Raw genomic sequence first — 24,530 nt, forward strand, 5'->3', positions numbered from 1 at the left:
ACCCCTAAAATCATGTGTGCAGTCCTTAGATATTGTGCTACCAATGACAAGTCACTACCAGTGACGACTCTGTCATTGATCACAAAAAGAATAATGTCGCACATGGAGATATCATTGGTGACTATGGTTGGTGCTGCAAATTGCATTTTTGTGTTGTTGATACAGAAGATCTCTATGAAATGCGTTGTTGCGTATAACCATATAAGGTGAAGTCACATTTAAGATTTGAAGCAAAATAAAAATACACCAAATTTGAGAAAAGAATTAATAATATTAAAAATTATTTTTTAATCCCAATGTAATATATTGGTTGGTGAGTTAAGCCATTGACTCTCAAGTATTAATTTAAAACACAACCATATAATAAACTGACAGGTTATGTTTATCTGTATGACGTGGCATATCCTGTATGAAAGACTCATCAACCCCTAAAAGTAAATAAGTGCAAGCTCAGTACATGGTTAAAAAATGAACACAAAAAATAAATAAATGCAACTTTTTATGGATCAAATGTGTGGTTTTGCTTTAAATTTGTGGCCAAATTACTAAACTGTAAAGAAGGATGAGTGGATTGTCAAATGTTTATTAGGAATTGACCAATATACCCTCCGCCCTACGCAGGCCAAGTCCATATCCGTTAATTTCTAATAAGACGAAGGACAGAAATGGAAATTACTATGACTATAAATTACTGCTATCGAACAAAGGCACACCAAAATTGGGGATCTGAAGATGATGCTCGGAAAAACAAAGGAGGCTCCGGCGAGAGAGACGGGAGGTTTTCAAAGGGTGGTTGCCCCTCTCTTGCCAACTCATAATCGGATCTTATCTGATCATGTTGAGCCGGTGAGTCTATCCCCTTTTTCGTCATAAAACAACAGCCCTTGAAAAAATAAATAAATAAATATATATATATATATATATATATATATATATATATATATATATATATATATATATATATATATATATATATATATATATACAGAAATCAAATATTCTACTACTTTTCTTTCTACTCATCTACATTTGTGTGGGTGTGTGTGTGTTTATGTCTGTAACTGCGATGGTATTTTGAGATGGCGATGATATTTAATTTCTGTATGTATTGTTATCCGGGCATCATTAATCGGGCACAGGGTTGAATTCGGCCCGTATCTTGGCGGGGCAACCCGGATGGTATGTTAGAGGAGGAAATGCTTCTTAGGCTCGTCCTTCTCTTAACGTGCAACCGGTGTTGCAGCCATGGCGGTGTTCGACCCCTTTGTTTGACTTCAACTTACAGATCTGAGCCTCATTCTCTTCACATGATTTTTCAAATGCTTTAAATTCTTAATTCTTTCTTAAATTACGTTTTTTTCAAAAGCATTTTTATCTAAACATAAAACAAAAGTCACAAAAAGCAAAAATTCAATTAACTGCTCCGGTTTTCAATTGTTTTTGTTATGAGATGCCCATACTAATGTTTTTCAAACAAAATTTTATTTTGCATCCATCTTTTGAGTTTAAAGTGCATGCAACACCATATCATCTATGTGTATACATGTATTTTAACATTCTGTTTTCTATGATTTGCTTTGCATGATATAAATGAAGTAGGAAATTACAAGTTTATAGTAAAAAGGTGTAAAAGCTGATTATGAAGTTGATAATATCTTAATAATTTGAAAACATGTGAGAAAAATGGTTTTTTGAACTAAAAAATCCTGCTATAAAATTAAAATTCGAAAGTTTGTACATAATTTAATTATAGATATTGTTGGAGTCGACTGTGGTCAAAAAAATTATTTATTTTATTTTATCTTCGTGAATTTTTAGCATACGTTTTTACTTCAATTATATATAAAATTAAACCTCGTCTTTTTTTAAAAACAGATACTACAACTGACTGATTGAGGTTCCTTTTAAGTTAGTTTCATTCAAAAATAATGATAATAATAATCACACCAAAAATTAAGTTTAGTGATTAAAATTGTTTTGTTCGCCCAATTAAATGATTTTTCAATCATGTTGATTCATTAAAAATTAAGATCGATATTCTAAGTTTATAACTATTACTTTTATAGTTATTATTTTTATAAGCACGTTCCTTTATTTGTTTATAAAAAATAACTTTCTAATTTACTAGAAAAATCTTGTTTCCAATTTAAAGTTCTATTGTTTGTATGTCATACGACATGAAATCGTACATTGATCAAATATACAAAAGTAACATTCAAATAAGCCACTAACCCTTACGAGTTTCATATGGTATTATCTAAAAACACTATTAGAATCGTAACCCTTTTAAAATTGGAAGTTCAAAATCGTTTCTCATCTTCATGTCATGTTCTTTAATCGTCATCTTTGTTTTTGTTTTTGTCACATTCTTCAATACAATCCTTCAATTTATGAACCAAATAAACAAAAACTAGCATGATCAACAAAAGGAAATGATATATGGTCACTATTACTATTACAACTATAAAGACAACATTTTGTTGTCATGTACAAAAGAAATCAACCAGACAACATTTAACCCACAGTCTATGGTCAATTACCAAAGCAATTTAAACAAAAAACATGTATCTTACACATCCGATAGATGAATAGATCCAAGCAACTAGCACGAAACTTAAAATCTAACAAGTGTCTGGATCTTACAATTACTTTGTACAATGCAATCCATACATGTTGACATATTATTGATGTTGATTGTTTTTTGTTCTAGGGATCCACGAGTAAAACTTGGTTTATTCTAGTATGGTCTCTACAAGAGTTTCTAACGCCACTACAGAGTTTCAATAGTTATAACCATTTTGAAACAACTAATAAAATTATGAAAAATACTATACCACAATCTAACGTGATCTACCATAGAACTTCAAAAGCAATAAATCTAACCATATAGAGGATTTCACGAAAGTACTTACTCTTGCATGTAGTAGCTTTCGTATAAGTCTAAATCTCCATATTTCTAGGAACCAAAGCAGCATCCCTTTAAAGCACCATACAAATGCAAGATTCGACTGCAACAGTTAAATGGAAACGCTCTATAAACCCGAACTTTGATATGAAATTCGTGCACTTGGAATTAGGCAAACCATAACACATAACTAGCATATCACACATATAATATTAGGATTTACTAATGGGCTTGGGTAAAGGGACTGGCACAAACCGTTCACCTTTATGCTTTGTAGTATTTGGGAACTATTTCCTCATAACATTTAGAAGGTTATATATTAGCAGTAGTGAGTAGGATACTTGAATTGTTAAATAATAAATACTTGTTCTAACCATGTATATCATTATGTTCAGTTGATAGTGGCATGGACATCAAGTTGTTATATGTATGTATATACTCGTTACCTATAGAATTGGGTGTTGAACTTAGTTGTTTTTTGGTGCTTAATCGGTTGAATCGATGTAGATTGTACTTGTAGATTATAAATTTGTGTCCTGAGGAGACGAGTGACAGACCAACCGACAGCCATATATATCTTGTTATTATCAAATTCTATATTATTTACTTTGGCCCCCTTTTTTTTTTTTTTTTTTTTTTTTTTTTTTTTTTTGTTTCTAATATCAATCAACTATGCAAAGTGTTTATGTTAACATTTATGTAACTTTTATGCATAAAACAATAGGCATATCAACCTCATAATATCCGAGGGAATATCAACTATAGATAAGGAATTGCATCATGATCAAAATTTTGTTAAGTGTAATTGTTGAGAGATGGCATGTAACGTGGCAATTAGTTTTAAAGAGTGACAATCTATATATACAAAATTTTCTATGAAGGTTTAGTAACAAGTTTGAATTCGAGCAGTTTTTCTTATGAAATGTAAACAAGATTTTATTTTTCTCATGTTAACGAGCATGAAATAACAATATTTGATGAAGGATAGTGCTAATAAAGGTTTGCGGCTGTGAAATCGCTTGTGGTGGGTGCCCTTTAGTTTGACTGTCTAAATTGAAACTAAGGTGGTGTTTTGCTAGCAGGAATTTTTGGGAATTATAAGGAATTGAAATTTAATTTCATCATATGTTTGCTTCAAGATTTGTAAAAGAATTGGATTCCTAAATGAAATGAACTTTCCAACAAATGAGGGGAAGTCCATTCCATTAAAAATAAGATGAAATTAAATTCCTTTTCATGCATAATATCCTTTTTTGTGCCATCATTTCCTACAAACCAAACAAAATATGAAATTAAATTATAATTCCCGACAGATTCCAATTTCTTGAAAGATTCGAATTGTTTCATTAACATTCTGCGAACCAAACGTCACCTAAAAGTTTTTATTGACCTTATAGGGTGGTGGTATGAATGAAAGATTGAGAGAGATTGCATGGTGGATTGAGGTAAAGAAGACCTCATCAGGATGGCTGTCCTGATTACGTGTGGATACAAAAAAAGAAAAGAAAAAAAGAGATGGGTAGTAGACAGGAATGCCTCCCCATATGTTTGGTGTCGGTTGTACCATCTCATTTCCAAATAGTCATACACACCACCCTTAGTGTTTGTCATCTCAAAATGGTAGTGCTATACCTAATCATCATCATAAATGATAGAAAGGAAGATGATAGATGGGGATAATGAGGACATGAGATAACAATGGGGGAGGTTCAAAGATGATAGAGGGGGATAATGAGGGTATGAGATGACAATGGCGAGGTTGGGATAGTGGGACATAACTATAACAATAACCAAAATAAATGGCATATCAATATAAAAATACCTAATCATTGTGACTTGTTAGCAAATTTACACATAAGCATAAATATGATGGAATTGATGGACAAATATCGGTTAAAAATGGTTTTTTGATAAAAAAAAAGAGTCAAATTTTATAATTTAATTCAGAAAATATCTTATTGGAATGGTTTTCATATAAACATGATTATTAATAGCAATATTAAATTGCATTTGTAGGTTGAGGTGCACATACATCGGTTCTAAATTAGTTTAAAAAAAAATAAAAAAAATAAGAACTAGTTTTCTCAATACCGGTTTCAGATATAATTGGTTTTTTACTTTTTGGTTTTTTGGAAGTGAGATAAAGATAAATGAGCATTTTAATTTTAATAATTCAATATTTTTCTTATAAATTCTAACTCTTAATTGTTACATCTTCATATTTAACACTTCAATTTCAATAATTCAATATCTTTTTAAACTTTTCTTATGAACTCATTTTTATTGTAAATGTTAAATATTTACAACTTCGTATTTTTCTCACAACTAGTCTATGTTAAACCGATTAAAACAAAAACGGTTTAATTTGTGCAACTCTATTTGGTGGTAGTGGAATTTAGAGGAAAAAAATTTAGTGTTATGGGCCGATTTTTAAGTCCAAGAGACATGAAACCGTGGGCTTAGTATAAGACAATAGCTCACAAAGCTAAAATGGAAGGGTCACGGAGGCGAGTGTTGCTCAGGGGAATGAGGCTCCGGCGAGACAGTAACGAGGTTTTCCTCTCTTGCCATTTGGTCTTCTGATCAAGCATGAGCCCATGATTTCGCCGCCGATCTACCTCTCTCTCTCTCTCTCTCTCTCTATATATATATTATATCTACTCACATCCATGCGAATGTATGCTGTTTATTCTTGCATTTAACCCTAGAAGAGTAATCAAAAGGACAAGAGTAAATTCTGTTAGTCGATTCTCGAAGGCTATGACGATGATAAGATTTCATCTGAGCAAAATCGGAATTTGTTGATTAAATTCGTAACTTGGCTGGGCAATCCAGAGGGCATGTGGATGTTTCTAGAAAGTTATTTTCCAAAACGTTACCTGCAACTGCGATTGCAGCTATGGCGGATTTCGATCATTAAATTCCTAAAATTACAGAAGATCCGAGCCTTCATTGGTTTGTTTATTATAGAATTCTTACTTTCATTTCTTCCTATTACAACATTATACTCTGAAAGATCTATGCAGTTATAGCAATGGTGGTGGTGGTGGTGATTATGTTACTGTTCTTGACAGCAGCGGTAATTTAATGGAAATTTGATTAGAGATGGCTATGATGATCGGTGTACTCTGAGAAAAAGTGAAACGCCATGGATGATCGAATCTGTCTCTTGGCGTGGCAACATCCGGATGGCATAGTGTAGAAGAAATTGATATTCTCTCACCTTGCAACTGTGTGTGTTTGCAGCCATGGCGGATTCACCATCTTCTTGGTCTTCATTCCCCAATTGCAGATCTGAGCCTAAGTATTTTCATCCCAAATTATTCTATCCTCTTTTCAAAGTGTTCTGAATTTAAGTTATTGAGATTTTTCTGGAAAAAAAACTAATTTTTGATCATCATTTATACATTTTATGTAGTTGATTCTTAGAATGCATAAGAACTGTGAAAGAGTTGTTATATCAAGAATATAGTTTTGTTTTCTTCTTTGATTGTCAGGTTATGGTGTCTAATTTTTAGTAACTATATACTTAAATGTTAAAGACCATATTTACTTAATGTTAAAGAGTCTTGCTCCTAGTCCTATGTAGATTTCTGATTTCATAACTGTACAATTGTAAACGTCTCAAATATATATTGAACTAATGGTGCGTATTGTTACTCGTTGCTTTTAAGATTTTAGTGTTATATGTTTGTCTAAATTAACAAGTTTGATCGAATTATAAATGAACAAAATATGAAATATATTGGTAGATGCTATCTTTGTAATTTATACTTGGCTATGATTTTGGATTTATGTGTTCCAAAATTTTGTCTTAAATTGCTTTATTTTTTGTTATAGATTGTAAATAAAGAAAACATTTACATATAAGCTACATTAATATAATAAAGTTTGAGCTTACATATTGTTATTGTGTTAGCTAAAAATTATATCAATGTTGATATCAATATTATGGGTAAAAAAATGGGAATGTGCAAAAAAAAAAAAGAAAAAAGACCTGAAACTGAATCAAACATAACCAAACCAAAAATACGTAATAGGTTTGGTTTTGGTTTTATTAAAAAGGAATTTGTTATCATTATTAAAGTGTATTGGAAAGATTCATTTAATAATGGTTCAAGTCCCATGTTTGATAGGTATTTAGTAATAATATTATATTGCTATCATACGATAAAAGATAATTAATTTACTTGTATTTTATTATTTTATTGTCAATGTTACAATATCATTTACCTATATGCAAGACATTCTTTTGGATGTTAAGCCTATGCACGTCATCGAGGAGCTTCCTCTCGTCACCTGCCTGACTGCCTTCTTCAACCTTCCCTCGGCATTACTTTAACGTGACTTCACACAGGGACTGAAGAAACGACACCGTTTCCTGATGGAGAGGCGTCTGCCTGCTTACTTCCGGTGACTTGGAGGTGGGTTTATTTATTGACGGTGGCGTTTCCCCCAAAGCAGCTTGTCACCTCCTACATATTTTGAAGCGCTGATGCAACGTGCCTCGCTGCCTCTGCTTCCCGTTTGTCGAGTCACCTATATTAAGAGCTCGACTCTCCACCTGCTTCCCCTTTCTCGCCTCAAATAGCCATAATCATCTCTCTTTTCCCTCAAATAGCCGACTCACCTGTCAATACAAGTTTGGTTTCGCCCTATTACTTCGCCTGGCCAGAAAACCAGAAGAAAAAGAAGTCGCCGCCTCAAGAAGAGGCAGGAGACTTCTCGGTGGGTTTTCTTTCGTGGCGTCGCCGTTTACCCCAAAACTGCTTGCCACCGCGCCGATGAAACGTGCCTCACTGCCTCTGCTTCCTTTTGTCGAGTAACCCTCTGTTAAGAGCTCCAGTCGAGTAACCCTCATACCGACTTCGTCTCATTCTCTCTTTCTCTTCAATTTTGTTGCTACTTTTCTGTCTAGACAATGCGTCGGGTGAGTCATTTCGACCTCAAATCGAAGCCACAAGATTACCTTTTTTTGTTTGTTGTTTTTGTTTGTTGGATTCTCATTATGGGCTATAATTGTTTGAAATTATATTACTGTTTGATTGTATGTGTTATGTCACTAACCCCTTCTGAAACGTTAAATAGGGTTCTTTTTTGATTTTGTAAAATGGGTTTGTTGAATTAGGGTTCTGGATTTGGTTAAAGAGATCACTTCTCAATTCGATATCGCATATATGTTGCTTCTATTTCATCTATGTTTTCTTTTATTGAGAGATTAAAATATGGATGTGAAGAGCAACTCAAAGCAATTAAATCAATCAAAGGTATGCATGTCTATAATTCTGTAAACAAATCAATTATATATATAGTTTTAGGTCTTTTTCAGAGTATGTTCTAATCTACCCTAGCTGGATTTTCTCTTACATATTCATGTTTATGTTCGGTTAGGTTATCTACATTTACATGATCCAAATTTAATGGAAATGGATTGGGTGACTGAGGATAATCTGAAACCGATAATGGAGGTTCAAACTGTTGCACTAGGGAGGGCGAGAGGTGACATATGTACATACAAATGACATTTTGTCAGCTGCCCATAACTTGTTTGTAGAAATGCCTCAAAGAAATATCTTATTCAGGAACTCGTTGTAATGTGGATGTGCTCTTATTAGTTGCAATTTCATTTTCGGGCACTAAAAATAAACCTTTTATCAAGAACACTAACCCTGCCCCGCCTTCATGTGTGTATGTGTATGTAAAATCAATCAGCTTTATTTACACAACACTATATCTTTAACAAAATCTAGATTTTTATTAAAGGATTGTGTTTTATATTTTTTTACTTATTACAACATTTTAATTTAACAAGCTTACACATTATAATTATAATTATTAGTTATAACCATTACAATTACAATGATTATGTATGATTCATCATTTTTTTATTTGCAGGTTTATTTTAGTACACCATTATAACATTTTAATTTAAAAAGCTTACCCAATAGTATATTATAATTACAACATTTGTCTAGATTTTAGATAATCATGCCATTTATTTGATTATAAACTTATTATATAAATAGATCCTTAATATTAATAAAGATAAAATGATAAATCTGGTATCTGTAAGTAGTGAAATATACTATCAACCCTTCCTTTTTTAATATCACGTGATTCCATTTTATTGATTTTTTGGATTTTAATATTAACAGGCGGCTTAATACCAACAACCGTCTCACATAACCAATTCCTTATGATTTGCCTAACTTGACGGCTTGACCCAGCTCATATTTATGTAATCTTTCACACAACACTTTAAATTTTAGTCTTTCGACTAAAATACCCTTTTCTTTTTGTGTAAATTAACTAATATGATTCCTTTTGCAGGGACTTGTCATTTAATAATTTAAGCGGTCATGTATCAAAGTTCCATGTCCTTTTGATTTTTGAGTTTGAAATTTTAATATTTGAATTTGTAGTTGAAATTTTATAGCAATGAATGTGTTATGACATTGTTATATATATATATATATATATATATATATATATATATATATATATATATATTCTGAACTTCCAAAGGACAATGCGGTAATAGGATGAGATGAAAGTATGCACAATTGAAACTACAAGCTAAACATAAAAAGTAAAATGATTTCGAACTATAATGTCTTATTAAGAAAAAATTGGAAGTACAATGCTATTAGTTGGTCAGATCTCAGAGGTTCTATGCCTTAATAGGAAAAAAAAATAGGAAGGGCATTGCTCTAACAGAAAGAAATGAGAGTAGGATGTTGTAATGTACAATAACTGAAAGTATATTGCTATCATACAATATTCAAATGAAAGTAATTATCATGGTGTTAGTTACAGTATCACAGTATCACATTCTGAGTTGCCTCCTACACAATCAACGGTTGATGTGAGGCATGTGAAGAAATAATGTCTGTCATGGCAGTTCAATACAAAAATCATTATTTAGTTACTTATATTTTGACATGTATTTTGCAGGATTAAATAATTGATGGTGATGCTCTGTTGCATCAAATCATCTACAAATCGGTTGCTAGAGCTTTACAGAGATCTTGATAATCAGGTTGTCCTTACTAGAAAGGTAGTTTATTACAATCATTAAATGCATTTATCTTTAAGAATCATACGTATTTTTGTCAATGGTGTGAAAGAACCGATTAAAAAAAAAACCGATATTTGATTTGTAGATTTTTAAATAAACGAGTTTTATGTTCGGTTTGCTTTTTGTTATAAAAACCGAACTAAGAAAATGGAACCGAACCAATTTTTTAGTTTTATTAAAAATAGGTTCCATTTTTTAGTTTACTTACATCAGTCACAAAGTCAAATACAATAGATAGAAACTTATAAAATTATTTCACAACAAAGAACTGAGACGTGGTCAAAGATGGTCTTTTGGCATGGAACCAATCTCAAGAACTGCCTATATCTCACTGTTCATCTTCTTGCTCGCATCATCTTCCCCTAATGAACGACCCTGTTTTGCACAAGCAATCAGTATGTTGTTACTTGCTAGGACACCATACACTGAAATGTCTACCCAATAATGTAATTGAAAATTGTGTTGTATTTGATTGGCATTGCTATAATTAAGTAAAATTCTCAAAGTACAATGTTGTAGTAGGAAATAAACGAAAGTTTGTTACTATTTCTTGCATTTAACCCTAAAAAAAAAGAGTTAACACATGTTCTCACGGAGTTCTTTTTAAAAAAATTTGAGGAGAGTATCTAGAAAGTCTGACTATTTCACCACGAACAACTACCGGTATCTCCACAATTGCATGCATACAATGTAAATTTGCAATAGTACTTGCATTTTTACGTCAATAACTAGAATGAAAAAAAGGGGAACGTCAACGCATCCGGGAAAAAACGATTAATCTCTATCAATAAACCTGCCAAAGAACCGAACCATAGAGTACTTAATACCGGTGCTACGGAAAGATATGTTTTTAGATCTCGCATTGAAAAACCTCCTTCATTTTATTGTAATACATAAACATATTGAAATGTACAATCATCCAGTAAATAAGATTGACTTTTTGTTAAATACAGAAAAAAACGTCCTTTCTTCCCCAATATTCCCCCAACTCATTTATTTTTCCTAGGGGTTCCATTCCATTTTTCATATAGATAGAAGTATTTTACTATTATTATATGTTAAATGAGAACAAAAAGACGAAATGGACATAAAAATTCTAGATTTTAATAGAGGAGATAACGATGTGGAAAACAAGACAAGAATTCTCTACAATGACACTGTAGACCAATGGAAGGGATGTAGCGCAGCTTGGTAGCGCGTTTGTTTTGGGTACAAAATGTCACGGGTTCAAATCCTGTCATCCCTACCTATTACTGCTCCTTTGAGCAGTAACGAGGGATTTTTTGAGATCAATTCACATTGGACATATCATATAGAATCTTTCATTGTTATGATACTATTATAGTGTATGCATACAAGATGTATTGGGGCCAATCCTTTTATTTACAGTCTTATCTTTTATGATAAGAAAGCGCTCTTAGTTCAGTTCGGTAGAACGTGGGTCTCCAAAACCCGATGTCGTAGGTTCAAATCCTACAGAGCGTGATTCGGATCTTCTTCGATCGAATTCGGTTGAAGCACTAACTGGAACGGCAATCTGAATTTGACCTCCTGGATATTAAAGAAAGGAGGAGGTCAATCAAAAAAAGAGATGTTAATTAATCTTTGTATATTGAATATGGACACATCTTCTTAGTAGTTATAGCAGGGTTTTCTGTTCAATTTTAATAGTTTTAGAAATTAATTGTTCTGTGTGGTATTATGGACAAGTTTAAGCTGGTTCAGGTGAGTAGTTTTTGAACCAACAGTTGGTTTGTTGTCTGTCTAATGTTGCACTTTAAAGTTTAAAATGCTCATTCATGGATACTGATGCTTGTTGCAGGCTCGTGCTCTTAAGGAATCACTTGAAGAAAACAAAGTGTCTGCTAATGTCTATGTTGCAATGCAATATTGGCACCTATTTTCCAAGTAAGCTTTTACAAATAGTCCAATAACTCCTTCACTTTTCAGCTTCTACTGTCTCACTTTCTTGGAGTATGGTCTAAACTCTAAAAATTTATCTTGATATGTCTATTATGAAAGGAAGTTTGTGTAGCGATTTAATGTGAGTGTTAAATTTTTCAGTGGTAAAAATAGTATGGATATCAGTAGGTGCAAATGGCATCTATGATTTAATATGACCTTTTATTGGTCCTCATACCTGGAGGATTGTGTATTGTAAGATTTTCCATGTTGTAACCTTTTATAGGTAAAAGAGATCAACAATTACTATGCCCCTGAATTCAGCCACTACCATCCTGCAACTTTACAAGCACTTCAAGAGTCTCAATTTATGAAATAATTTAAGGTAATTCAAAGTAACAAAAAAATTGATATAATAATAAAATAGGAAAAGCAAGTGATAGGAGTGGGACAATAAAGTGGGTTAAAAATCCATATTTGTAAATTTTATTCATAGACCTTCATAGTTAAAAAAAAAAAATCAAATGCCTGCTTAATAAGAAATGATGCAATTTCTGAAAACTAATGTTATTACAGGCTAGAGAGTGAAGATAAATGAAAGAATGAAGCTTCTGCAAGATTTTGTTCTAGGTTACAATAAGGTATCATATTTTCCAACTTTCAGACTCAAAATTGATAGCAATATGATATGGTGCTGATAAAAAGCGTCATCATTTGGGGATTTCGAGATCTGAGTTCAATATTGTTGATTTTGCTATCAAAATATTTTGAAATTATCCATGAAGAAATTGAAGTGTGTTACTAAAACCATATGAGTATGATGCTATTTTGTGTAAAATTAAAGTTCATTACCCATATTTGTAGGGACACTAAGTATGTTTTTATTTAACACCAGCCTATCTATGTATACAATTATTTAATTAAAGATCATGTACACTCTGAATGATATCCTGAATTACTTTTTTTTTTAAGCTTAATGAATGGTTCTAAGCTCTTAAAGGTTGCGAGTGTTCATAGGCATTTTCAAGTTGTTAATATTATTCTTTCTTTTCAACTTTAATTTAGTTGATCAATGTATTCTGCTAAGGCGGCACTGGCTGTAATAAAGAAATTTTATTCCAATGTAAGTACACCTTCTCTACGGCAGCTAACGTTTAAAGAAACATTTTGGGGTGTTCTTCTCTGGTTGTTTGGTTTTGCGACTTTCTTCCTTTTTATTAATTTCATTATAGGGCAATTTTTATCCCTATCTCTTATAATGTATCTATTATATTCCTCTCCCCTCTCTACAAATACAACCAAGAACTTCTGGTAGCTATGAAGCAGACTGTTGATTGGAATGATAGAATTTATTTGGATGTTTTTCCAAAACACCAACGAAGTCTTCAATTTTGGCCACGTCCTTCTTCTGACTTCAGGTAAAATCATTACAATTAAGAACCACCCTTCCTTAAGAATTATTTTGCCTATTTAATATAGGGTTGTATATGTATTTATTTAACAATCTTTGCAATATTTTTACCAAATTATACGATAATATTCACATTTTTCTTAAAATTTGCAATATTAATTATATTGGCAAGTTGTTTAAACCCATTGAAATATTGTGCATAATTCGTGTCAGTTGTATAATTAGTAAAAAGGTGAAAACATTATCATATAAATTAAAATTCTTTTTGGCCTTTTCCATGAGTTATTTCAAAGTTTGATGTCCATGTTTACATCGTGTTGCAAATCAGCTGCTAGCCATGGTGGTTCAGGTGGACCTTCTATGGTATATTATGGATGTTTTTATTTCTTTTTATATTTTGGTGTGCATTTCATATTTGGGGACATTAAATTTGATTTCTTTTGACCTTTTCTTTAGGGATGTGTCGTTATTCTTGGTTTCATGTGTTAGAGACACCTTATCGATTGCAAATTCTATAAAAAAAAAAAAATTAACATCTCAAAATGTATATATCATTACACCATGAATTGCTTGTTGACCAGGAAGAGGGAGCAAAAAATAACCACATGAAAGAATTAGGAATTACTTACATTATTATAATGATAAAAAAATTGGGTTTCATAATTTAAGAAGTAAATATTACGTTGTGAAAAATATGCGACCAATGAGATTATTTGCATCATACTATTTTATGGAATAATATATTTATAAGATATGGGACAAATGTCACCAGACAAAATAACAAAATAAAGAAGAAAACCATTAAATAAATACTATTAAAACACAAAAAATGTAATAAAATTTCTACAAATCATTTTTTATTTTAGTATTTTTTTCACTTTTTTTTCTTATTAAATCATTGTACCATTTTTTATTTTAGTATTTTTTTTCACTTTTTTTTTCTTATTAAATCATTGTATTTTGCAAGAACACTGTTATTATCTACATATGTTTTCCAGAGTATAATGTCTTTGTGTGTGAATGTATATCTATTTGTTTGTTATCATAGCATTGTACTTTACCTTTTTGTTCTTTTGCATAGTAGCAAAGTAATTTTCTTACTATTACATGATTTTTTTTTGGGTTTTTTTCAGGTGAATCTGCTGAAAACAAAGTCAAAATTAGTTTTAGTATATATGTATTGAACTTGTAATAGTAAACTTTTTTCATTATGTTACTTGAAATTTTATCAATATAAGCTAAAAATATCACATCACTACAAAAATAGAATAGAACCGTTCCCACAAGATCATGCATTGCACATTATTTTTAAAATTCCAAAATTATCCTTCGTGGGCCGTGCTCAGCACGGGCCTCTAAAATTCACTAGTATAGATAGAAGACACAAGAGAAACTTGCCTAAGCAAACTATGAAACTTATGTGAAAAGACGAATGAAAAATGAAAAATGATTTAGAAAAATGATTTAAAATGACAACTAATAACTCTAAATTTGTTCTTTATGTCATTAAAATTTTTAATTATATCCAATAAAAAAATCAACTTTTAATTTTGGTTTTAAAATTTATTGATTAAAATGACAACGAAAATCATCATTGCCCTTGTCGCGTCTAAGTAATAGTTTGGTATAGTCATTTTTCTTAAACCACAACTTCAATTACATAGATTTTTACTGATTAAATTGGCAAGGTCACAAAATAATATGACGCTGCTAATAGTTATCAGTTGTGGTTAGAGAAAAATTATTACAAGACGTTTAGAACTAGATGTGGTAAAGGCAATGATAGTGTTCGTTGTCATTTTAATTGATAAAAAATTAAAAATCATAATTGTTGGTATTTTAAAATTAAAATAAAAATTTAGTTTTCTTATTGGATATAATTAAAAGTTTAGTGACTATAAAACAAGTTTTGTGGTATTGATTATCATTTTAAGCCATTGTCCAAAAAAAAAAAAAAAAAAAAAAAAAAACATTGCAATGAGTAAAATATATAATAGGTACATGCGTCTAATAAGTTCTTTGAATCAACAGTTTTACTTTTATTGGATGGAATAATTATTTATGACAAATTATTAGATTTAGAAATTTTAATGCTTGGAAACTTATTTGTTATACTTATATGGCGATTTTTTTTAAAATAAATTCTACAATCCCTTTATAACATAAATTGTTTACGAATTGGCTTTCTTAAATATATGACAATATGTTATAATTATGTGGTTATGGGTTTATACTTTTATTTTTGCAATATCTACAAATTAACCAAGATAAAAGGAGATGAAATAGGTATGGTATGGAGCAATGTTTCCAAAAGCGGACCGGTTATCCAATTGGCAATTAAATACAATTACATTAGTATCCTTCCTAAAAGCATGTGTTCAATAAGAAATCACATACAACAAAACCTTAGCCAGCCAAATATATACCCTTATAAATGCATCGCGATACATAAATGTGTCGCCAAATTACGAAACCAGTAAAGAAGGGATGAGTGGTCGTCAATGTTTATTAGAAAATTACAAATATACCCTCCTGCCTTACGGAGGCCAAGCCCATATCCGTTATTTTCTAAGAAGCCGAAGGACATAACTGGAAATTGCTATGACTATAAATACCCGCTATCGAACAAAGGCACACCAAAATTGGGGATCTGAAGATGATGCTCGGAAAAACAAAGGAGGCTCCGGCGAGAGAGACGGGAAGTTTCGAAAGGGTGGTTACCCCTCTCTTGCCAAATCATAATCGGATCTGATCCGATCATGTTGAGCCGGTGAGTTTGTCCCCTTTTTCTCCAAAAACAACAGCCCTTGAAAACAATAAAACAATAATAAATATATATATAGAAAAGGTTCTTTTTTTCATAATCATAGCTCTACATTTTTTGAAATGAGGAGAATTGTAAGCAATGACATTGAATAAAAAATGTTGTGTACAAATTACTTCCCATATTTTGTGTGTTTATATATGTAACTACGATGGTATTTTGAGATGGCGATGATATTTGATTTCTGTATGGATTGTTATCCGGGCATCATTAATCGAACAAAGGGTGAAACTCGACCCGTATCTTGGCGGGGCAACCCGGATGGTATGTTTAATGGAGGAAAGAAATGGTTACGTGCAACCGATGTTGCAGCCATGGCGGTGTCCGACCCCTTTGTTTGACTTCAACTTACAGATCTGAGCCTAATTCTCTTCACATCAGTTTTCAAATGCTTTAATTTTGTAATTCATTATGTTTTAAATTACGACTTTTTCCAAAGAGTATTTTTTTTTTATCTAAACATAATACAAACATCTCACACTAATAAAAATTAAAGTAATTGCTCCAGCTTACAACTTTTTTTTTTTGTTATGACATGCCCTATTTAGTTTTTTCAGTAAAATTTAATTTTGCATCCATCTTGAAAGATTAAAGTGCATGCAGCGCCATATCATCTATATTTATACATGCATTTTAACATTCAGTTTTTAGGGGTTTACTTTGTATGATATAAATAAAGTTGGAAAATACAAATTTATAGTAAAAGTTGGAAAATAAAAATTTATAGTAAAAATTGTAAAATGGTTATGAAGTTGATAATAGTTAAGATAATTTGATAACATGTGAGGAAATGTTTTTTTTTTGCACTCAAAATATCGTACTATAGTTAAAATTCTGCTTCTCATCACAATGTATGTAGGTACCTCTTTAATGCTTTAAAGTTCTAAAACACTGTAAAAATACATCAAAATGGTATTTTGGATTTTTTATAGTAAAGTAATTTGTCAACTTAAATAAATTTAGTATAAGACTAAGGGGTCGTTTGATAGATGCTAACTGGGTCAGAGCTGACTGGATTAGAAGCTGATTCGGTTAGAAGTTCTGACTGAGTTAACTTCTGACTGAAACTTGTTGTTTGATTTTGCATATGACTAATTGTGCAAAATGACTATATTACCCCAAAACAACATTTTTTATAATAATTTCTTTATGCTTTATCATTTAATTTATAATATTACATTTTTATAAAAATATTCAAAAATAACAATGAAATTGATTGAATACTCCAAAACAAGATGATATAATATACAAAATGATGTAATTTACAACCATTTAAAGATGTATACAAGCACAAAACAGTTTTCAATACAAAGAACCATTAATCTACAATATAGAATATATATGTTTGTAGGTTCATTGTGTGATTGAGAACTTCTTGATTAATCTACAATATAGAATATATATGTTTGTAGGTTCATTGTGTGATTGAGAACTTCTTGGTTTCTTTGGGACACCATCAACCATATTTGTTTCTTTGGGACACCATCAACCATATTTGACAACAAAGATGCATATTATTTTCCCTTTTTTCCACAATGTTGATCAAAGATGCTTCAATCTTGATTGCATTTGGCTCAAAATACAGTCACTTTCATAACAAAAAATCCTTCACTCTCACCATTGAATGGCTTAGCTATAGAAATATCATAATATATTCTTCTAATATAATAAATAAAGTCATCTACCTCTAAACAAATATATATGATGAAGACATAAATGACAGTGGCATTTTGTCGAACACATAGAAGGCATAAATGATTTTAAGTACATTTAACTAAAAACATATCTAGGTCTAAACACCAACAGAGCATGAAGCGCATACGAGATTAACAGAGACAAACATGAAATGAAATCAATTGCAAAAATCGATTACAGACCCTACAAAAATCGATTGCAAAAAACGATTGAAAAGTTTTAACAAAGATACATGGATCAGAAATCGATTGTAGGCCTTACCGACGACGATGGAGGATAAGGGCGGTGATGGATGACCTGCGATGGAGTATGTTGAGTCCATGATGCGTTGCTGGGTAAATGGAGGAGAATCGTTACGTTGGAGTACGTGGAGGAGGAGGGTTGCGTCGACAATGGTAGAAGGGGGAGCAAATTCAGAGAAGACAGAAGCTGGAGAGGGAGAAAAGGTTGTCTTCGGTTGCTTCGTCGGAGGAAGAAGATGACTGGACGTGAAAGGTAATAGCAGCAGTCGATAACAGCGAGCAACTTCAGTGGAGGCGTGACAAAAGAATGGGGCAATATGGGAATTGATTACTTTTGTTCTCGGTCCATCAATAGAAAAAGGGGGACCGAATCTGATGAAAACCTTGGACCGAGTCCATGTTTTGGACCGAGTCCTTGACTTTCAGATCATTATCAAACATGCCAATTGTCTTTTTTTTTACCCAATCCCTCTTTGGACCAAGTTAGAATCAATATCAAACAGCCCCTAATTGTATAATGGTATAATGTGGCGAGCATAAATTGTTATTGATCGGTTTTGCACTTGTTGGATATGTGTTGATATGTTGATCAAATGTGAAGAAATTGAAAGCGAATTTTATGTTTGTTGTTGTGTTTGTATCATTTTGAATTCATTATAGTCCATTTAGGACTCGTCCATTCCAATAATTTTTGTTGTTTGATCCCCTTTCGAAACTTCATAGTTTGTATCAATCTCTCACTTTAAGTCTTCTTCCTTTGAAGAAGAAAACTTCCAAGTTTTTTAACATCCATTGATAATAAATGGATGCAAGCAATACAAGTCCAAATGTAAATGCATTAAAATTTAAGTAAGCCATCGTTACCCAATGATTAGACAATAAAACGCCAACATCAGGATAACTCGCCTTTTGTTCTTGAAAAGAATGTCATTTCGTGCCATCGATAAACCACAACAACGAATAAGTAAGAGACAACATCAACATTTTTTGATTTTTACCTAAATTAGCCTCATCAAGCATTCCTAGCAAGAGGGAAGCCACTTCAAGATTTTTGACCATTTCAACATCCACCTCCAAAGCAGCACATCAAAATCCCAAGAGAAGAAAAGATATGCATGATAACTCTATATTTTTGTTGTCGAACAACAAAAATCAAATCAAACGATCAACTAAACCTAAAACCCCATAAAATTCCACAACAAAACAAGCATGTGAATATAATTCAAGTGATTATATTGATTAAAAGTTGGAAAAACATCATAATAGTGATTTGAAGAAACAATTTATTAGTTTTGGGGCCATCAGGGTGGTGTTTCTGGAGAGATTGTAGCTTCGATGTTGCCATTGAAAATTCTACCCTCTCTCAAAAATCTCACAAAAAATGTGAAAAAAGTTTGGGGAACATCATCAAGAATAATGGTGGGTATATGAGATTTAGGCCATCAATCTCATGAAGTGGTTCAACCTGTCGTCGACAACTTTAACTTGTTGGCAACCTCCGACCCGTTGTCGACACCGTCGGTTTCTAAAAACCCACCACTGGTTAGGTATGTCAACATCGAGATGAAGAAACAACTCCATTCTCATATTTCTATTTTCCAGCTTCATCCTTTCCAACGATGAAATCAAAATCCTTTTCCAATTGAGATGCAGAAACAACTCTATCGAATCTGCAAATGAAATCAAACCTAATGGGCAAAGCTTGAAGTCTAGCTTGCCATCCGGCGCACCATCTTCCCTCTTCTTTTGGTTCTTCACCTCCGGCGAACCACCATCACCCATCACCCTCTGAGGAGGTAGCGACGTTGATTTTAGTGAAAAAAAGAGACCAGATAAGGTAGGATGGATCATCGATGTCTCATATAGGCAAGGATGATGGACTCCGACAAAATGGTGGTGGATCTCAGATAATAATATACAATTATATGGCAACATATGTTAATGATACTGGGTGATAGTGGAAGAAGAGAGTCAAAGAAGAAGGGGCTGAAAGAGGTCGTAACTTTGCTTATGTTTTATGGAAAATTATTTTTTTAATTTATCAATATATAAATCATAAATTTAATTATAAAAGAAATATATAAATCATAAAATTAATTATAAAAAAATTAATAAAACCATAATAGTTTTTTTAGATCAAACAAGGACCAAACGTGCAACAAAAATACATCTTAGAAACCATCCGAGTTAAGAAAAAAAATTATAAACTAAAAATGCAAATTACCCTAAATTTACTTATATTCCTTTTTATTAATCTAAGTAAAGTAAAGAACACATTTTACTATTACGATTAACGATCCAAGCCCAATAAAAAAAATGCGATGTTCGTATAAAATAAGAAAATCTAGGTGAAAATTTGGAGATGAGGCGTAATGTTGTGTTTTGCTCAAGTGAATGAGGCTCCGGCGAGGGTAATAGGGTTTTCTGAGAGGAATCCTTTCTCGCTTTTGCCATTTGATCCTGCGATCAAGTATGAGCCGATGATTTCGATGCCGATTCGCCACCCGATAATCTCTCTCAAACATACACACATACACAAACATAAACATATACATCACATTTCTCCATCCATGTATACGAATGATAAACTAAACTGATCATCGGCGTTGCGGCATTCGCCTAGTATATATATATATTGTGGTATTACTGTTTCTGTTGGCTGTTGCTGTTGCTGTTGTTGCTAATTTATTCTTCCGATGAGGCGGTGACGATGAGATGTAGAATGAGCAATATCTGAATTTGGTGACCTGATCTGTATCTTGGCTGGGTAATCCTGATGGCATATGTTGTTCATTAGAGATTTCTCTTCGGAAATCGATATGCATTGCAACTGCGATTGCAGCCATGACGGATTTGGGCAAAACAAATTCGATTACAACTGATCTGAGCCTCCGTTCTACCCTCGCATCATGCGTTTTTGTCTAGGTACTTTACCATTATTATTCGTTCCATATTTTTAACAAATATATTGTCTTGTTACTTAATCCTGATTAATTGGATGTCGAATTATTAAAACTTTGAATTCATGAATCATGATACTCCCAACCGTTGGTTAATATATATTAGCTATATGTTTACTTTAAAATCATTAATTTCTTTTCTCAAAAGCCATAGTAATTCAACGAATATCATGTTTCAAGCGATTATTTATAAGCATTGCAGTTACAAATCTAATATCAAATGTTCACCATATAATTACGTTCATTATTTTGGTTGGTTCAATTATGATATAGCTGCTTCAAAACTTAGAAAAAGTTGCTTATCATCTATATTTTCCTAAATATATAGTTGAAATTTTACACGTTTTGGTTGCTACTGATCCTTTTTATTATCAAACGTATATTTTGTCTATACATTTTGCTATGTCTACACTACGTGTTTTGAAAATTTTCATGTTTTAACATTGGATCATTGATAGTTGCTATTGTTGTCAATTTGGATGATATGCCAGATGATCAGATTAAGGTAGGGGCGTTCATAATTTCAATTCAAATATTGTTAGAATATGTTCAGTTAAATATTTGTTCTTTTATCACATGGGTTTGAAGCTTGTTTTGGAAAAAAAATCTCCTAATCCGAAAACTATTTTAAAGTTTCAAAAGATTACATCTACTTTTGCCAAACACTTTCACACAAATAAAAGTTACCACTTCTATCTCCAAACAAAAGCTATCAGCTATTTTCCTTATGGTATGGTAGAAATTACAATTTCAGTCCAACTTTGCTTTTTGTTACATTGCTAGTTTCTTGGTTTTACTTTTTGGGAGTAATCAAGATGATCAGAAGAGTAAATGTCATTGTTCAAATCTCATATGAATTTTATTTGAACAATCTTGTAATTTGTTGATCTGATATGTATCTTGGCTGGGCAATCCAGATGGCATGTGCTTGTTTTCTAGAAACTATTTCTTTATTTGTTACGTGCAACTGTGATTGCATCCATGGCGGATTTTGATGATTCAATTTCCCTAGATTATAAAAGATCTGAGCCTTGATTCATCTGCAAAACCTAATGTTGATCATTAGTAAAAGGCTAATGTAAGGAATAGCAATGTACTTTCATTTATTTATTTATTATAGCATCCTACTTTTATTTCTTTCTATTACAACTTGGAAAATCTATCCAATTAAAGCAATGGTGGTGGTGATGATGATGATGATGATGGTTAAGTTCATGGAAAATCTATCCAATTAAAGCAATATCAGTAATATTTTTTGGAAAGTTGTATATGGAATGGCTATGATGATCAGTTGTGTAATCTTCTTCTGAGCAAAAATGAAGAGACATTGAAGATTGGTTCTGTGTATCTTGGCGGTGCAATTTGTTGATGGCAAAGTGAGAAGTGACTTTGCAACTGTGTTTGTTTGCAGCCATGGCAGAGTCCCTCATCTTCTTTGTCAACATTCCCTAATTACAGATCTGAGCCTAAGGATTTTCCTGTTGCAATTATGTTTTTGAAAAAATTAAATAAAATTCATTAAGTGATTATCATTGAATAGTTTGAATTTAAGTTATTAGGATTTTGTGAAGGGAAAATATTTAATCATCATTTTTCTCTAAATTATTAGAATGGAGAAGAATTGAGAGTTATGGAAAATGAATATATATCGGACAATTTAAGTATACTTTATAGACCTACTCCACAAGATTTTTTTTTTTATATTGACAACAAAGAAAGGAAGTTTATGACATGGAAAATTGTGTTGTTATAACCATGATTTTTTAAATTCTTGCAATCTTAGCACCATGTGGATATGCTATGATATATTTATGTGGTTTACTTTATTCTTTTCAAGAGTTAATGTTGAATTTATAAAATTAAAAGTGGTGGATTATTACATTCATGGTGCCAGAATAATTTTAAGTACAACGAATATGGCATATTCTACCAAAGATTCTTCTTTTTGTGACCTTTTTACAAATTAGTCAAACCTTTAAAAGTAAAAAATTATCAAAAAAATTGGATGAAACATTGATGGGTGGGTGTTGAAGAAAGCAAAGTAATCGCAACAGAAAATGGGTAAGCATCAAGAAATAGCAACCTACTTTGGATTCATTTCTTAAAATACTTTATCTTAGAAACGACTGTTGTACTTGAGCTTGCTTTAAGCATTCATAAATAACTTTCTAGAAAAAGATATATGATACATGGAGATCTATCATTGGTTTTCATCAAACATTTATCGTTTATGCAATTCTTTTTTTAATGTTTCAAATTGGTCAAACTTGAGGACAAAGGAAGTCTGCAACAAGTAAAAAAATATAAGTAAATTGGTATTTTTGTATCATACAATATGTGTTTGGAACTCAGAAAAAATTAGACATTATTCACTTTTAGATTATTGCAATTCTTTGCATTTTTTGTTGCTAAAAAGTATGTTGTAACAAAGGGAAAAACATAAAGCTATTTTGTATCAATATGCTTTTCTTTGATAAAAACGTCAACAAAATTCCACACTACCCTTCCAAAGGCGGGAGACCCACTATTTGTTATTATTTATAAAAAATTAGGAGTGTTATTATTTGTAATAGATTGTAAATGAAGAAAACTGTTGTAGGGACTAGATCTAAACATAGAACCAAAGTAGAATAAAAAATACACTAGATCTAAAAATAGAATCAAGCAAAATACTTTGATATAAACATATAACAAAATTATGTTTTGCTACTTGTACCATAAGGTTGTGGGATAGTGCCATTTCCGTGTGATTTTGGGAAATTTGGGAAGATACTATAGGATAAAGAAAAAGTTGAATTGGAATGTAAATTTGCAAGGGCGTTTTCTGTTTACTAGCTGATAACAGCCGTATCTAGTTTGAATAATGTATTCGATTCGAAAAAGAAAGAATGATGAAGTTGAAAAACATTAAACCATTATCAAGTATCAACATTAAACCTCAAATTCGATCTAGTTTGGTTACTAGGAAAGGAAGAGACAAAGGTGGATGGGTGAAGCAAGGGAAATGTGGATTAAGAGTGTTATTAAGTCGGTTTAGTTGGTTTTCGAATTACTCGGTGTGGTTTTTTAAATATTTAAATAATTATAACAAAACAAAATAATTTTATTTAATTGGTTTTAGTTTTTTTAAATATCTAATCTTTATAAGTTTAACCACAAAAACAAACACAAATTACATGGGAATTTTAAAAAGTAGATGCATAAAAGATAAACAAAACTTAAATAAAAAAAACAATCGGTAAAACTAGTAGTAAATCTAGTAATGTTTTTTTTTCTTTAGAAAAGTTATAATATTTTGAACGAAATAATTTCAAATTAATATTTTTTTTACAAAAAAAAATCGGTAAAAAGTTGCATTATGACCATTTTCTTCTGGTTACACCCGGTAACAAATTAATTTGAAATTATTTTGTAAATTAACCTAAAATATTAGGATTTTTCTACAAAAGACATTAATAATAATAATAATAATAATAATAATAATAATAATAATAGATTGTAAAGAAAAAAAAG

At 31.5% G+C, this 24,530-nt stretch overlaps 3 long non-coding RNA genes and 2 other non-coding genes across 5 annotated transcripts; all 5 read left to right on the forward strand.

Moving 5' to 3' along the window:
• Positions 1-681: 681 nt before the first annotated feature.
• Positions 682-3,520, forward strand: LOC145129970 (uncharacterized). The gene is made up of 2 exons (XR_013717748.1): positions 682-846; positions 2,711-3,520. It is a non-coding gene; the product is annotated as an uncharacterized LOC145129970 (long non-coding RNA).
• A 3,164-nt stretch (positions 3,521-6,684) lies between these two features.
• On the forward strand, positions 6,685-13,350 carry LOC145129971 (uncharacterized). Its single transcript, XR_013717749.1, has 8 exons — positions 6,685-7,835; positions 8,034-8,172; positions 8,297-9,143; positions 9,860-9,962; positions 11,806-11,891; positions 12,172-12,270; positions 12,462-12,526; positions 12,951-13,350. It is a non-coding gene; the product is annotated as an uncharacterized LOC145129971 (long non-coding RNA).
• TRNAP-UGG (transfer RNA proline (anticodon UGG)) lies at positions 11,156-11,229 on the forward strand. The gene has a single exon. It is a non-coding gene; the product is annotated as a tRNA-Pro (tRNA).
• TRNAW-CCA (transfer RNA tryptophan (anticodon CCA)) lies at positions 11,395-11,468 on the forward strand. Its single transcript has one exon. It is a non-coding gene; the product is annotated as a tRNA-Trp (tRNA).
• Positions 13,351-15,731: 2,381 nt separating the features above from the next.
• Positions 15,732-22,554, forward strand: LOC145129473 (uncharacterized). Its single transcript, XR_013717517.1, has 2 exons — positions 15,732-16,066; positions 18,057-22,554. It is a non-coding gene; the product is annotated as an uncharacterized LOC145129473 (long non-coding RNA).
• Positions 22,555-24,530: the final 1,976 nt, after the last annotated feature.

The sequence above is a fragment of the Lactuca virosa genome, chromosome 8 (genome assembly GCF_052849685.1).
Source record: "Lactuca virosa cultivar CGN04683 chromosome 8, Lactuca_virosa_CGN04683_v6, whole genome shotgun sequence".
In the NCBI taxonomy this organism is placed as follows: Eukaryota; Viridiplantae; Streptophyta; class Magnoliopsida; order Asterales; family Asteraceae; genus Lactuca; species Lactuca virosa.